This window comes from Schistocerca cancellata, chromosome 6 (assembly GCF_023864275.1).
Source record: "Schistocerca cancellata isolate TAMUIC-IGC-003103 chromosome 6, iqSchCanc2.1, whole genome shotgun sequence".
Taxonomy (NCBI): domain Eukaryota; kingdom Metazoa; phylum Arthropoda; class Insecta; order Orthoptera; family Acrididae; genus Schistocerca; species Schistocerca cancellata.
This window is the reverse complement of record NC_064631.1, coordinates 146,688,716-146,705,748: the sequence shown is the minus strand read 5'-3', so window position 1 is coordinate 146,705,748 and position 17,033 is coordinate 146,688,716. Positions and strand designations below refer to the sequence as shown.

The 17,033-nt window shown below is 43.2% G+C and overlaps 1 protein-coding gene across 2 annotated transcripts in view; it reads left to right on the top strand.

The window, feature by feature from the left end:
* LOC126191334 (cytochrome P450 6k1-like) overlaps nucleotides 1–17,033 on the top strand; it is a 251,442-nt gene that overhangs the window by 114,828 nt on the left and 119,581 nt on the right. Inside the window, exon 1 of one of the 2 annotated variants that reach the window (XM_049932168.1) lies at nucleotides 14,771–14,880. The exons of the other annotated variant lie outside the window; for it this stretch is intronic. The gene's annotated coding sequence lies outside the window, so the exon portion shown is untranslated. Of the gene's footprint in view, nucleotides 1–14,770; nucleotides 14,881–17,033 lie in introns of those variants that run through there. 2 annotated transcript variants of the gene reach the window in all.

The following is a 17,033-nucleotide window of genomic DNA, read 5'->3' as shown; positions in this document are numbered from 1 at the left end:
GGTAATGAAATTGTGGATATTTAGTTTTAAGTATGCAGCAACGCAATGTGGATTTCGCTAATTTTTACAGTGCTGACCCCTGAATGTAGGAACCAAGTATTTTCCATCAGATTTAATAGGTTGATTAGGTATAACCGTTTTGTAATATTTTGTGTGTTTTGTAATTCTGAAACATAGAAGCTAAATTTTAGAATCTATTTTGCCAAACGATGTCAGATCTTTTGTCACGTAACAATCCAAGTGTTTTTAATTACGATGGTAAGTGAGAATTGTACAACAGTTAAGAAGTTCACTGATTTTGAAGTTAATGTAAAAAGTTTCACATCAGATTTTGTGAAGGAAAAACTTTATTTTGAATACAATTTTCAAGCTGAAGCATTTGGTCTTTGGATATCCCCTTATCAGTAACTCATCCTCTTTCATGTCGTGTTTACTTAAATACAATGAATATTTTTTAAAAGAAATGATTGTCCTATCAGAATCAGAATAATATTAATGTGCTAGAATCAGAAAAGTATAAATGTTTGTAACAGCTTCAGTGCGGACACTACTGCACAGGGCTGAGCCAATATCCAATAACATTTGCAAGGTTATTCATTTATCAAACAATCTACTGATATTGTTTGTATTAAGCTATTTTACGGCCGGCATTGCACTTCGCTGTGCCAAAACTGAATATTTTCTATGCCTACTGTGGAGAGAACAGAATACCAAAATTATATCAGTTGCGACTGTAGAGCGAAGGAAAATTTATTTCATTGTTTATTTGCACAGGGAATTTTGTCAGTTAATAATACAGGGCCGTAGAAGTCGGTGCTCACGAGACTGGGTAGATTTCAGAGGGACTGAATTCATTATGAAAATTGCGTATTGGTTTTCCAGATTAAGTTGTTTCATTTTCTTGGAATACAGTAAAACTGACTATGCACACCATTGGCTCAACAACACGTCAGACAGTAAATTTTCGTAAGACAAACATTGTTGTTGTTTATGCAGCTCCTGATGCCACTCTATCCTGTGCTAGCTTCTTCCTATCCAAGTCACTACTGCAACCTACATCCTTCTGAATCTGCTTAGTGTATTCACCTCTTGGTCTCCCTCTACGATTATTACCCTTCACTCTGCCCTCCAATACTAAATTGGTGATCCCTTGATGCCTCAGAAGATGTCCTACCAACCGATCCCTTCTTCTAGTCAAGTTGTGCCTCAAATTTATCTTCTCCCTAATTCTATTCAATACCTCCTCATTAGTTATGTAATCTACCCATCTAATCTTCAGCATTTTTCTGTAGAACCACATTTCCAAAGCTTCCATTCTCTTCTTGTCCAAACTATTTATCGCCCATGTTTCTCTTCCATACATGGCTACACTCCATACAAATACTTTCAGAAACGACTTCCTGACACTTAAATCTATACCCGATGTAAATAAATTTCTCTTCTTCAAAAACGCTTTCCTTGCCATTGCCAATCTACATTTTATATCTACTTCGACCATCATCAGCTATTTTGCTCCTCAAATAACAAAATTTATTTACTACTTTAAGTGTCTCATTTCCTAATCTAATTCCCTCAGCATCACCTGATTTAATGCGACTACATTCCATTATCGTCGTTTTGCTTTTGTTGATGTTCGTCTTATATTCTCCTTTCAAGACACTGTCCATTACGTTCAACTGCTCTTCCAGGTCCTTTGCTGTCTCTGAAAGAATTACAATGTTATCGGCGAACCTCAAAGTTTTTATTTCTTCTCCATGGATTTTAATTCCTACCCCGAATTTTTCTTTTGTTTCCTTTACTGCTTGCTCAATATACAGATTGGATAACCTCGGGGAGAGGCTACAACCCTGTCTCACTCCCTTCCGAACCACCGCTTCCCTTTCATGCCTCTCGAATCTTATAACTGCCATCTGGTTTCTGTACAAATTGTAAATAGCCTTTCGCTCCCTGTATTTCACCCCTGCCACCTTCAGAATTTGAAAGGGAGTATTCTAGTCAACATTGTCAAAAGCTTTTGCTAGAAACGTAGATTTGCCTTTCCTTAATCTATCTTCTGAGGTATTGCCTCATGTGCTCCAACATTTCTACGGAATCCAAACTGATCTTTCCCGAGGACGCTTTCTACCAGTTTTTCCATTCATCTGTAAAGAATTCGCGTTAGTATTTTGCAGCCGAGACCTATTAAACCTATAGTTCGGTAATTTTCACATCTGTCAACGCTTGCTTTCTTACGCATTCCATATTCTTTGACAAAAAAAGAAATCCTTTTAAAAGAACGTTACAATGTGTTCGTTGCACTTGAAACGTCCCCTTAGAACAATTATACACGACTGTGCTGATAAACCTCTTACACTATTTGCTTTTCAAACAGCTGAGCAAAACTGAACGTACTCAAACATTCACTAAAGTGACACACAATATTTTTAGCGCAACGCAATCTGACTTTCAATAATCCCTACAAAACAATGGCCCTGACTAACTTTAACCTATACCTTTCACAAATCACTTACCTCACAAAAATCTTCGTTACTGGAACTACTGCAATACAGTGAGCGCCACTACTGCCAGCTAAATAACAGCTTCAAACTACGGAAGGCACTAACTACTGATAGGGACAGTTAGCAAATGAAAGATATTAATAGAGAACAAACAATGTATTTACCTTAATATCATCACAAGTCATAATATATGTAATTTCAAAACTCCGCCATCTCTCTCCTCACATCTACCACTGCTGGCGGCTCACCTCTAACTGCGCAACGCTATGCGCTGTGCAGCCTGTGGCTAGTTTGCATTGTTGTCTACCATTGTATTGTTGGGCAGCTGGATGTTAACAGCACATAGCGTTGCGCAGTTAGAGGTGAGCCGCCGCCACTGCTGGCGCTACGTAACGTTGCCAATAAGAAAACATAAACAGCCTACTTACACACTGTAGTATACGACTGGATTGCTCCGTCGCTGTTTACCTAAGACAGTGGCAAAAGAGCTCCGGTTTCGCTTGTAGCTTAAATAAATCCACTGAAAATTAAGGTAATGAAGAATCAACTTCAAAAGATAATTCACAGTATTTTAAACTTATTGAATAACCCAGGGAAAAACTTGAGGGTGGATGTAGATGCAGTACCTTGTTGAAGCACGAAAAATATTGGCCACAATGAGCAGCCGCACTATAATGTGTATTTAACTGGTAGCTATACGTTTATTTAAAACTGCCACAAGCACATACTATGCCCTCACAGGTGATTAGACAGTCCTAAATTGTCCCTCTACCACTGAACTCTAGTAATAGCCACAATTCTGACAAACAGTTAGTTCTTATGCCACAGTCGATTTGCACGACACATTTCACGTCCACTGTCCACTTTGCGGTTAAATAAAATTTTGATTGTGAGCGCACTCGACAGTATGCCGCTTCTTCGAACAACACATTTTCAATACGAATTCAAAGGCGCGCGGAGTGACTGCGCGATTTGAGGTCCATGTTACAGATTTCGCGGTCCCTCCCGCTGGAGGTTGGAGTCCTCTCTCGTGTGTATGTTGTTATTATCATAAGTTAAAGTAGTGTGTAAGTCTAGGGACCGATGATCTCAGAAGTTTGGTCGCTTAGGAATTCACACACATTTGAACACATTTGGACGAGTTCAAAGAGTTAATACCAGTCTTCAAACATATTGTATCACTCTCCAGTCCCACTTCCAATTCAGCCCCAATAGCCAGCGAAGAGGTGTTCAAATGGTTCAGATGGCTCTGAGCACTATGGAACTCAACATCCGAGGTCATCAGTCCCCTAGAACTTAGAAATACTTAAACCTAACTAACGTAAGGACATCACACACATCCATGCCCGGGGCAGGATTCGAACCTACGACCGTAGCGGTCGCGTGGTTCCGGACTGAAGCGCCTAGAACCACTCGGCCACAGCGGCCGGCGAAGACGGCGGATACCAACCTAACTGTCGTCCTCCATACGGTCCGATATCCATTTGTGCCCATACTCTGCAAATCACGTTTAAGTACCTGGCAGAGGGTTCATCGAACCACCTTTACAATAATTATTATTCCAGCCTCGTAAAGGACGCTCAGAAAACGAGCACCTATATCTTTCCGTGCGAGCTTTGATTTCCCTTATTTTATTATGATGACCGTTTTTCCCTATATAGGTCGGCGTCAAGAAAATGTTTTCGCATTCTGAGGAGAATGTTGTTAATTGAAATTTCGTGAGAAGATTCCGCCGCAACGAAAAACGCCTTTGTCTTAATGACGTCGATTCCAAATCCTGTATCATTTCGGTGACACTCTCTCCCATATTTCGCGTCATATTTCGCGATAATACAAAACGTGCTGCTCTCCTTTGAACTTTCTCGCTGCGCTCCGTCATTTCCACTGGTAAGGATCCGACAAAGCGCAGGAGTATTCTGAAAAAGTACGGACTAGCATAGTGAAGGCAGTCTCTTTAGTAGATCTGTTACATTTTATAAGTATCCTGCCAATAAAACGCAGTCTTTGGTTAGCCTTCCTCACAACATTTCCTTCCAATTTAAGTTGTTCGTAATTGTAAATCCTGGGTATTTTATTGAATTTACGGCCTTTAGAGTTGACTGATTTATCGTGTAATCGAAGTTTAACGGATTCCTTTTAGTACTCATGTGGGTGACCTCACGTTTGTCATTATTTATAGTCAACTGCCAATTTTTGCACCATACAGATGTCTTTTCTAAATCGTTCTGCAATTTGTTTTGATCTTCTGAGCCGGCCGCGGTGGTCTAGCGGTTCTAGGCGCGCAGTCCGGAACCGCGCGGCTGCTGCGGTCGCAGGTTCGAATCCTGCCTCGGGCATGGATGTGTGTGATGTCCTTAGGTTAGTTAGGTTTAAGTAGTCCTAAGTTCTAGCGGACTGATGACCACAGATGTTAAGTCCCATAGTGCTCAGAGCCATTTTTTTTTTGATCTTCTGAAGAATTTACTAGTCGATAAACGAGAGCGTCATTTGCAAACAGCCTGAGACGGCTGCTCAGATCGTCTCCTAAATCGTTTATGTAGATAAGGAACAGCAAAGGGCCTAGGTGATGGTTGGGGGCACCATGTCCATTCATAGTAGGACCCCTCTGGTTGTAATCCACCGCATCCTTACAGCACAGCCGTACGTCGACGATATTCTACGCCCCGTTTTGTTGCTCTTCATGGCAAGCCATCCTAGGCTTACATTTCCGCAAGATAATACCTGCCCACACAGGGAGAGAGTCTTTACTGCTTGTCGTTGTTTTTGTACCTTGGTCAGGAAGGTAGCCGGGCGTCTCACCAACTGAGAAAATTTGGAGCATTACATGCGAAGCCGTCGAACTACCTCGGGATTTTGACGATCTTACGCACCAATTGGAAAGAATCTGGCACGATATCCATCAAGAGGACACCCAACAAATCTAACAATCAATACACAGCCCAGTAACTGCTAAAGTAAAAGCCAGAGGTGGACGAAAGCGTCACTGACATGCTCATTTAGTGAAGCTCATTATCTTGAATAAATCTTCAACATTTCTGAAATTGTTCGCCTGTATATGTACATCACAGCTTCCGATTTCCGCCCCATTCGGATAATTCCTTCGTGGTGCGTCATACTTTTTTGTCTTAGAGTGTATAATTGGATCTTCGTCTGCGTAGCATATCTGATTAATTTATTACACATACACAAGAGTAGAACAAAGGACGTTTTCATGATCTACAACTTCAAGCCAGCTGTTACAAAAATTACAGATATCTAGCTTGATAATACCATGCTTCCAAGAGTTAAAAACTTTAAATAAATACTTATAAAAAGTTAACGTACAATCTGTAAAACGGCTGTAAGATCAGTGGTGTTGAATGGCAGTGAAGTCAGAGTATCAGGTAGTTTTAAAGTTGTTTCTTTAAACGAAAGACTCTCTGAATTCAGCCTGAGGTGGCGTAGTCACATAACATGAAGACCTGAAGACTACATCACGAAAAAGTGCCTCTCCATGGAGAGGAAGACCTCCAGTCAGCCGTTAGACAAATACACATAGTGATAAGAAGAAGCTAAACTTTAGTGAAGATGATGCCTACTAGAGGGACTGAGGGCACCGCATGATTGGAAAAACGACCCCAAGTAATGGGAAAAGGTGAGGACAAAGATGCGGTAGTGAAATATGTTTCTGACTTGCTGTAACTCTGAACTACTGGTCGTATTAGAAAGCTCTCACTACCAATAATTCTGTCGCAACTTTATATTTATTTTGTAATTTTTATCTAATGAATACCATTATTCCTTCGAGTAATATCGTAACTAATGTGAGCAACATAAAATGCCTCTATTTTTGCTGTCTGTCCAAGCGCCGCCATATCCCGATGATTGACAACTCTTTCGCCTCTTAGTGGCAATGATTAATAAAGCCAACAAATCAGTCAAGATGTCTAGGAGAGTAATTTCGCAGTTGTACAATGGAATGAAATCATTTAGTTTTAGTACGATGGACGTAGAGTAACTACGGGAAAAGTTTCAACGGACTGTAAATCGTACTCCGAAGATGTTTGTTACGAGTAAGTGAATTAAGAACGGAAAAGTCACACCGTGGCTTAACAACGAAATTCGAAAAGTGCTGCCAGAAACATCTACATCCAAATCTACATATATACTCCGCTAGCCACCAAGAGGTGTGTGGCGGAGGGCACAATTCGCGCCGGAGTTATACACTCCTGGAAATTGAAATAAGAACACCGTGAATTCATTGTCCCAGGAAGGGGAAACTTTATTGACACATTCCTGGGGTCAGATACATCGCATGATCACACTGACAGAACCACAGGCACATAGACACAGGCAACAGAGCATGCACAATGTCGGCACTAGTACAGTGTATATCCACCTTTCGCAGCAATGCAGGCTGCTATTCTCCCATGGAGACGATCGTAGAGATGCTGGATGTAGTCCTGTGGAACGGCTTGCCATGCCATTTCCACCTGGCGCCTCAGTTGGACCAGCGTTCGTGCTGGACGTGCAGACCGCGTGAGACGACGCTTCATCCAGTCTCAAACATGCTCAATGGGGGACAGATCCGGAGATCTTGCTGGTCAGGGTAGTTGACTTACACCTTCTAGAGCACGTTGGGTGGCACGGGATACATGCGGACGTGCATTGTGCTGTTGGAACAGCAAGTTCCCTTGCCGGTCTAGCAATGGTAGAACGATGGGTTCGATGACGGTTTGGATGTACCGTGCACTATTCAGTGTCCCCTCGACGATCACCAGTGGTGTACGGCCAGTGTAGGAGATCGCTCCCCACACCATGATGCCGGGTGTTGGCCCTGTGTGCCTCGGTCGTATGCAGTCCTGATTGTGGCGCTCACCTGCACGGCGCCAAACACGCATACGACCATCATTGGCACCAACCAGAAGCGACTCTCATCGCTGAAGACGACACGTCTCCATTCGTCCCTCCGTTCACGCCTGTCGCGACACCACTGGAGGCGGGCTGCACGATGTTGGGGCGTGAGCGGAAGACGGCCTAACGGTGTGCGGGACCGTAGCCCAGCTTCATGGAGACGGTTGCGAATGGTCCTCGCCGATACCCCAGGAACAACAGTGTCCCTAATTTGCTGGGAAGTGGCGGTGCGGTCCCCTACGGCACTGCGTAGGATCCTACGGTCTTGGCGTGCATCCGTGCGTCGCTGCGGTCCGGTCCCAGGTCGACGGGCACGTGCACCTTCCGCCGACCACTGGCGACAACATCGATGTACTGTGGAGACCTCACGCCCCACGTGTTGAGCAATTCGGCGGTACGTCCACCCGGCCTCCTGCATGCCCACTATACGCCCTCGCTCAAAGTCCGTCAACTGCACATACGGTTCACGTCCACGCTGTCGCGGCATGCTACCAGTGTTAAAGACTGCGATGGAGCTCCGTATGCCACGGCAAACTGGCTGACACTGACGGCGGCGGTGCACAAATGCTGCGCCATTCGACGGCCAACACCGCGGTTCCTGGTGTGTCCGCTGTGCCGTGCGTGTGATCATTGCTTGTACAGCCCTCTCGCAGTGTCCGGAGCAAGTATGGTGGGTCTGACACACCGGTGTCAATGTGTTCTTTTTTCCATTTCCAGGAGTGTATTTCCTCCTTCCCCCCCCCCCCCCCCCCCTGTTCCAACCGCGGATCGCGCGAGGTAAAAACGTCTGTCTGAACGCCTCAGTACGAGCTCTAATTTCCCTTATCTTTGAATGGTGATCATTGCGCGATTTTAAAGTTGGTAGTAATAATATATGCTCTACATCCTCGGCGAAGATCGGATTTCGGAATTTAGTGCGCAACCCCTTGCGCTTAGCGCGCCGTCTATCTGCAAGTGTGTCCCACTTCAAACTTTCTATGGGATTTGTAACGGTCTGGCGGTGGATAAATGTACCAGCGACGAATCTTGCCGCTCTTCTTTGGACCTTCTCAATCTCTTGAATCAGACCCATCTGGTAAGGGTCCCATACTGGAAGAACTAACGTATCGTAAGCTATTTCCTCTGTTGAAGGACTGCATCGCTTCAAGATTCTACCAATAAACCGCAATCTAGAGTTCGCCTTGCCAGTTACTTGTATAATCTGATCGTTTCATTTGAGATCATTTCGAAGGGTCACACACAGATACTTGACGGATGTTACCGCTTCTAAAGACTCTTGAAAGTAGAGACATATGGCATCAAACTGGGAGCCGGTATCTAGACCCTGTTGTATATCATGCACAAAGAGGGGCAGCTGTGTCTCACATGACCACTGTTTCCGAAAACCGTGCTGGTTTCTGCAGATGAGCTTCTCAGAGTCTAGAAAGATCATTATGTCTGAACACAAAATATGTTTCATGATTCTGCAACAAATCTATGTCAGTTAAATAGGCCGGTAATTATGTGCATCCGATTTTCTATCCTTTTTATAGATTGCTATGACCTGGGCCTTCTTCTAGTCCCATGGAACTTTCAGGGTTCCAATGATCTCTGATAGAAGATGGATAAGAATGGTGCTATATTTGTAACATAGTCAACATAAAATCTTACGGGAATACCGTCTGGGCCAGATGGCTTCCTGGCGTCTAAGGATCTTAACAAAGGCTGTTTCAATCTCGGTTCAAAAGAGAACGCTCAAATAAGACAGGCGAAAGCTGATACAGTTTCGCGAGTCTGTAAAAAGGTCGATGAGCGAAGCGCAGGAGTACCACTGCCGTAGCTGAGCAAAAGGTTTTGCCAAGAACACCGGAAAATTCTGGTCCTACATGCAATCGTTAACCAGGTCGCAGGCTTCTATCCCGTCACTCGCTGACCAGTCTGGTGTAGCAGCTGAACATAGCAAGAGGAAAGCCGAAGTTTTGAATATCACAGTTAATAATTTGTTCACGCAGGAGAATCGCACAAACATATCGTCGTTTGACCATCGCACAGACTCCCGTGTGCAGGACATATGTACAGCCATAAACAACTGAAAGAGTTGAAGATAAATATTTCGCCAGGTCCGTGTGGAATCCCAATTCGGTTTTACAAAGAGCACTCTACGGCACTGGCTCCTTACTTAGCTTTCAGTTATGCGAACCTCTTGCCCAGCAGGCTGGAAAAAAAGACAGATGACACCTGTATCTCAGAAAGGTAAAAGAACGGACCCATAAAATTGCGGACCAGTATCCTTAACATCGGTTTGTTGTAGAATTCTTGAACATATTCTGATTTCGAATATCATAAATTTCTTTGAGGTGGAACATCTTCTGTCCACAGATCAGCATCGCTCGTGCGAAACTCTGCTTTCCGTTTTATCCCATGATATTCCGCGAATTGTGGATGAAGGGCAACAGGTATAAATCATATTCCCAGATTTCCGGAAAGCGTTTGACAAGGTGCACCATAGCAGGCTGTTAACGAAGGTACGATCATATGGAAGAGGTTCTCAGATATGTCAGTGGCTCGAAGACTTCTTAAGCAATATAACCCAATATGTTGTCCTCGACTACGAGTGTTCATCAGAGGTAAGAGTGTCGTCAGGAGTTCCCCATGGAAGTGTAATAGGACCGTTATTATTCTCCGTATACATAAATGATCTGACGGACAGGGTGTGCAGAAATCTGCTGCTGTGTCTTAAAAGAGATCATAGTCGCCGTTGACCGTATAAAATCTTTGCTACGTGCACAGGCAGTATCTTTAGTAAATGTATTTTCGCGCCACCTGACTTAGCTCCACATGTCGTCAGTCTACCCGAACTTCTATGTGTGATAGATTATTAGAACGATGGTAACATCGACAGTTCAGTATATATTTAACAACATATTACGATGTAATAAGTGTCGTACTCATCTGATCTTGTGGGACTCTCACAGTCAAAAGGCTGCATTTTGACGACGGCTTTATATTGTCTCAGAATGTAAGTAATGTACATTTATCTCCAATTTTTTGTAATTGAGCTACTTTCTTAATGAAATGTTTGCTTAATTATGTATATACACCCTGTACTTCACTTTTGTATTTTTGTGTTTAGGTAACTTTTGCGGTTTACTTGAAAATGGCCATAAGGCCGAAATTGAAATATTATTAAAAAAATATTTTATACAGTCAGCGGCGTCTATGATGTCTTTTAAGAAATATTATATGACTGTGAATCCCAACAATGAGAAGTTAATCTGCTGCTGTTTGTTGATGAATTTTAGGAGTGTGGTTCATCTGTAAAGGAGACCGCCTGTAGAACACTAGTGTCACCCATTCTGGAGTTCTGCTCAAGTGTTGGGGAACACCGTCAGGTTGGATTTAATGGAAGACGTCGAAGCAGTTCAGAGGCGGGTTGCTAGATTTGTTACCGGTAGCTTCGAACAGCATGCAAGTATTACGGAGATGATACGGGTACTCAAATGGGAATCGCTGGAGAGAATGCGACATTCTTTTCAAGGAACGATATTGAGATAGATTAGAGAACCGACATTTGAAGCTGACTGCAGAACGGTTCTACACCAACAGATGTACGTTTTACGTAAGGACCACGATGATGAGGTAAGAGAGATTGGGACTCGGAAAGGAAAGGAAGGAAGGTTGAGTTTAACGTACCGCCGACATCGAAGTCATTAGAGACGGAGCACAAGCTTGGATTTTGTCAAGGATGGGGAAGGGAATCGGCCGTGTCCTTTCAGAGGAACCATCCTGACGTATGCCTGGAACGATTTAGGGAAAACACAGAAAACCTAAAGCCGGATGGCGTATTGTGGCTTGTACCGAGGCATATAGACATGATTTTTCCCTCGCTCTATTTGCGAGTGAAACAGGAAATGAAATGACTAGCAGTGGTACAAGGTACCCTCCGTCACGCACCATGCGGTGGATTACGCAGTAGGTATGTGGGTGTAGCTGTAGCTTTTCCATTTCCCAGTCATTTTCAACACATCTACAGGGGTGAGGTGAGATCCGTCTGCTCACCGCTCGTAAGCAAACGACCACGTGGCCGCTAGCTGTCATTCTGTTGTCATTCTGCTGCCATTCTGCTCGTACATATCAACGCGTCGTCTGACGAAGGTTTCACCTCGCTGCCTCACAACCACTTGGAACTACAACGACACGGCAGGAAGTCACAGGCATTCTGATCCCCAAGTTATCTCGCATAAGATAATACAACGGTACAGTCTATCAACGCTCACCTTCACAAAGTTTCCCTATGAACTGCACCGAGCGAGGTTTCCACACTGGGCTCGCATTTGAGAGGACGACGGTTCATATCCCTATACGACCATCGAGATTTAGGTTTTCCGTGATTTCCTTAAATCGCTACATGCAAATGCCGAGATGGTTCCTTTGAAGAGGGCACGGCCGATTTCCATTCGCATCCTTTCGTAACATGAGTTTAGGCTCCGTCTCTAATTACTTCACTGTTCAAATGGTTCAAATGGCTCTGAGCACTATGGGACTTAACTTCTGAGGTCATCAGTCCCCTAGAACTTAGAACTAGTTAAACCTAACTAACCTAAGGACATCACACACATCCATGCCCGAGGCAGGATTCGAACCTGCGACCGTAGCGCTCGCGCGGTTCCAGACTGCCGCGCCTAGAACCGCTCGGCCACTCCGGCCGGCTTACCTCACTGACGACGAGATTTTAAACTCTAATCTTACTTGCTTTTATGAATTGCCTCAATAAAGTTACGGTACTGCCTTGGTCAGTAATATCCCCCGTTCAAGCCTCACACATCATGTAAGAGACCAACTCTAACGTATCTCCATCCCAGTGTCAATATGCAGAGGGCCACTTACAAAAGTTGTGGGCAAACTTAACCCCAGGAGAGGACAAAATGGTTATGTGGCACTCTCCCCAGCTGAGTCATTGCATTAATTCCAGACCAAGAATACGTAGCATCTCATCGGCAAGTGACGAGCAGTCTGTTCTTACTGCCAAATTCGTTGTTCATTTAAAGTGACTTTCTAATCACTTAAATAAAACTATATAACCTCTCACCACATTACGTTTCATTTCATTCTTCGCTCTCTCTCCAGACACTTTTCTTTCCCCAGGGAATATATAGCCATCATGAGCTTTTAGACGTACAGCATACCATCTAGCTCCTGGATCTGCATTCTCAGTTCCGGAATTTATATGACTTCAGTAGTAAAATGGAAAAGAAGACCTAATCGTTTTAGATATAGTTTTGCATAACAGTACTGAAAATAAAGTTGAATGATAAGAAATGAGAGACTTTCCACAGAATCAGTAAGAACAGTAACATATGGAAAGTGCTAACTACAATATGGCATATGATGACAGAATATGAGTTTATACCTGGTACTAGATGCATGTATAGAGTGTAATAATTACAGGGGAAGATAGTATTAGAATATATAGAACAAATAAACGAGCATTACAGGTGCCGTTGTGAGACGGTATGCTTCATCAAACATTTCTGAAGATGATGAACTTCCCTTCTCCAACCATCCCTGCACCCAAAACACACACACACACACACACACACACACACACACACACACACACACACAAACAAACAAATGCACCATATTACTTAAAGAACAATATACTGATCCGGTCGAAGTGGGCGAGCGGTTCTAGGCGCTGCAGTCTGGAGCCGCGAGACTGCTACGGTCGCAGGTTCGAATCCTGCCTCGGGCATGGATGTGTGTGATGTCCTTAGGTCAGTTAGGTTTAAGTAGTTCTAAGTTCTAGGGGACTGATGACCTCAGAAGTTAAGTCCCATAGTGCTCAGAGCCATTTGAAGCATTTTTGAACAATATACTGAACTACTCAGGCGCGCTGCTCGTGTTATTTAAATTTTTCTTTCGATGCATATGTGTTAACTTCTCATTTTCTGGTATGAAATATACAAAGTCGGACCAACTTTTTGGTTTAGTAGTTTTTAACTTGCATACACAGGGTGACGATTATTGAACTATATGAAAAAAAATGTAAACTAGTTACACGCTATGGCGTGTACACACTTTATTCAACATGTGAAAGTCACTACAGATATTCGGATTTAGGTTATGACATGTTCGATATGCGTGCCATCATTGGCGATGATGTAGCGCAGACGAAATTTTGCATGACCCGCGGCCGGCCGCTGTGGCCGAGCGGTTCTAGGCGCTTCAGTCCAGAACCAAGCGGCTGCTACTGTCGCAGGTTCGAATCCTGCCTCGGGCATGGATGTGTGTGTGATGTCCTTTGGTTAGTTAGGTTTAAGTAGTTCTAAGTCCAGGGGACTGATGACCTCAGATGTTAAGTCCCGTAGTGTTTGGAGGCATTTGAACCATTTGAAGCATGACCCGCTGAAGTGTCGAAATATCGATGCTGCCGATGACTTCCTGAATGGCTTTTTTGGGCTCAGTAATGGTTTTGGGATTATTGCTGTACACCTTCTCTTTAATACAGCCCCACAAAAGGAGTCGCACGTGTTCAGATCCGGAGAATACGGCGGCCAATCTAGGCCCTTGCCAATGGCCTCTGGGTACCTCAGAGCCAGAATGCGGCGCTCGAAGTGCTCCTGCAGGAAATCAAATACCCTCGTGCTTCGATTGGGTAGAGCTCTGTCTTGCATGAACCACATCTTGACGAAAACAGGGTCACGTTGGATAATTGGGACGAAATCGTCTTCCACAACCTTCACATACCGTTCAGTAGTCACCGTACCATCAAGGAACATCACACAAATTATTCCGTGACTGGACATTGGACACCAAATCGTCACCTGTGGAGGGTGAAGAGACTTCTCGATAAGGAAATCCGAAATGCCCCAGTTTTCCTTGTTGACGAACCAATCCAAGTGTAAGTGGACTTCGTCACTAAACCAAATCATGCATGCGCCTACTAATTCCCATCATGCTCCGCGGCCAACCGTGCAGTTTGAACGTCCTAACGCAAACCGTGCAGAAGTTATGACAGTTTTATTTCATATAGTTCAGTACTTGTAATCCTGTATCAGAAACATTTTTTCTAGTTATCTCACATATTGAAAAGTCAAAATGTATGTAAACTTGCAAATAGATCAATTCAGAACGCCAGTAAAATGCCATTAATGAGTCAGCTTATTCAGTTAACAAAGTTGCTGCAGTCGCCCAATAATAAAATCTGAAAATAAATCGTGGTATTAAAAGTGGGCTGTCGCTTTCACCTGCTAGAAATCCTGCCAGTCAGCTGCAGAGACGTCTCCTGCACTTGCCCGCTAACCGCAGCCTTCAGTCGCCTCCGAGCAGCAAAGTGGTGGGGGGAGCTGGCCAGACGCAATTGCGCTTCGGCGCCAAGGGCACCACGTTGCCCCAGGCCTAGCTTGACTCAGTTTCGTGGCAGCAGCGGCTGCGTGACGTGTTACGTGACCGCTTCTGCGCTGTCCGACTATACCGTGTTCGTGGGCGTCGTCAGTTTGCCGGAACTGTAAGTAGATGCCTACATCATAAGCCACGAACGAGCAGAAGAGGAAGTTTCCTCTGAGATGTGGGTGTCTGGTTCGGTTCTGTGGGTCCGAAAGTGTACGAAACAGAGCAGTGACAGCAGATTCTGTGTTTTACAGTACGGCTCCTCAGCAGACAAGATATTGTCAAAATAAGAGCCGACGAAATAAGTACTAGAAGTGCCTCGCACCGTAGGGTAGCTTGTGGAATATAGATGTAAATGTTTAACATTCCCAGTTAAATCAAAACCATGCGCACTCATGCATCCCTTATACATTTATAAGGACAAGTGACCTGCCAACAAAAATTCTACGATCAACAGCGGTATAGTGAAATTCATAATCTCTCATATATTACAATTCAAGACACTAGCACTATCGTTGAACCGCTGCACGTAACTCCATCTGATAAATATTCTTCAAAATTTGAGGATTTTAAGATACACATTGCACTCTAGCTTTCAATAGGCACCTCATTTTTTGCACATGATTTCGATCGTCATTCCATGGAACATCAACTGTTCCTCTAATCTCACTCATTTCACCTAACATTTGACAATTTCTTTTAAATTCTTTTATTTTCATCTTTGGTTCAGAAAGCATGAAACACAATATATCTAAAAATCGACCTATGTTCCACTATTATTAATATATACAGATCAAGAGAAAGTAAAGAAATTTTATTTTACATTGTGGTTTGACATTTATTGCCACTCCTTTTATGTAGCTAGCAGCAGCTGTTTATGAAATATTTCAGTTTTCCCGCAAATGTCTAATTAATTTTTTCTTACTATAATTAATTTATTAATCCTTTCTTGCGAAAATAGACCTCACGCTGGTCGATTATCCTCCCACTAGTCGATTTCCCATTCTTCGTTTTTGATAAAAACCCATTGTGTAACTTTCCCTCAAATCTATCATTAAGTTTAATTACCCCAAGTACTTTCAAGCAATTAAATTTTTTTTACAAATCTAGACGTCACAGAGGTCAGTTTAATGCCCCATTTGTAGATTTCCCTTTCTAAAAATGCTTATGAAAACGGCAAAAAATTCATTGTGTGATATCTAAGGAGTGTTGTTTTCGCTTCCCTTAAATATCTGATCAAAAGTGGATAACTGCTCGTAAACATGTCGATTTATATTCGGTTGTTGATGCGTGTGTGTCATCAATACGTTTAGCTGATCGTCATTAATAAAGGGATTTGAGATGTGAACCATGGATTCTTCATCTGAAACGCAGGTAGGTGATTGATGCTCTTCCAACTCTAATTCTCTCATCCTCCAGAGATGATTTAGGACGTAGAAATGAAACCAATAACGAGAATAATCAGGGCATAATAACGATGTTCCATAAAAATGGGAAGAGATTTTACAGGTAAATAGTTATCGAATAATGAAGGACTACAAGTAGAGAAAATACTAACAACGAAAACAATGCTTCAAATGCGATAATACTCGTTAGTGCCAACAAATATGACTTATGGAAAAAGAACTAAAAGAACTTAGGCACAAGACTACAGATTTATAAGCTCGCCCCCGTCGGTGTAACGCTGTATTAATTAAAATAGAACATTTTCAAAAAGTAGTTGACGGTTCTTTTGTGACCGTCAACAAGTGGTTACGAAATGACTAAATGGTTACATGAAGATATTCCAACTTTACATTGTGTCTATTCATATTATAAAAATGAATGTACGTATGTACGCTACTGGCCATTAAAATTGCTACACCACGAAGATGACGTGCTACAGACGTGAAATTTAACCGAAAGGAAGAAGATGTTGTCATATGCAACTGATTAGCTTTTCAGAGCATTCACACAAGGTTGGCGCCGGTGGCGACACCTACAACGTGCTGACATGAGGAAAGTTTCCAACCGATTTCTCATACACAAACAGCAGTTGACCGACGTTGCCTGATGAAACGTTGATGTGATGAATCGTGTAAGGAGGACAAATGCGTACCATCACGTTTCCGACTTTGATAAATGTCGGATTGTAGCCTACCGCGATTGCAGTTTATCCTTTCGCGACATTGCTGCTCGCGTTGATCGAGATCCAATGACAGTTAGCAGAATATGGAATCGCTGGGTTCAGGAGGGTAATACGGAACGCCTTGCTGGATCCCAACAGCCTCA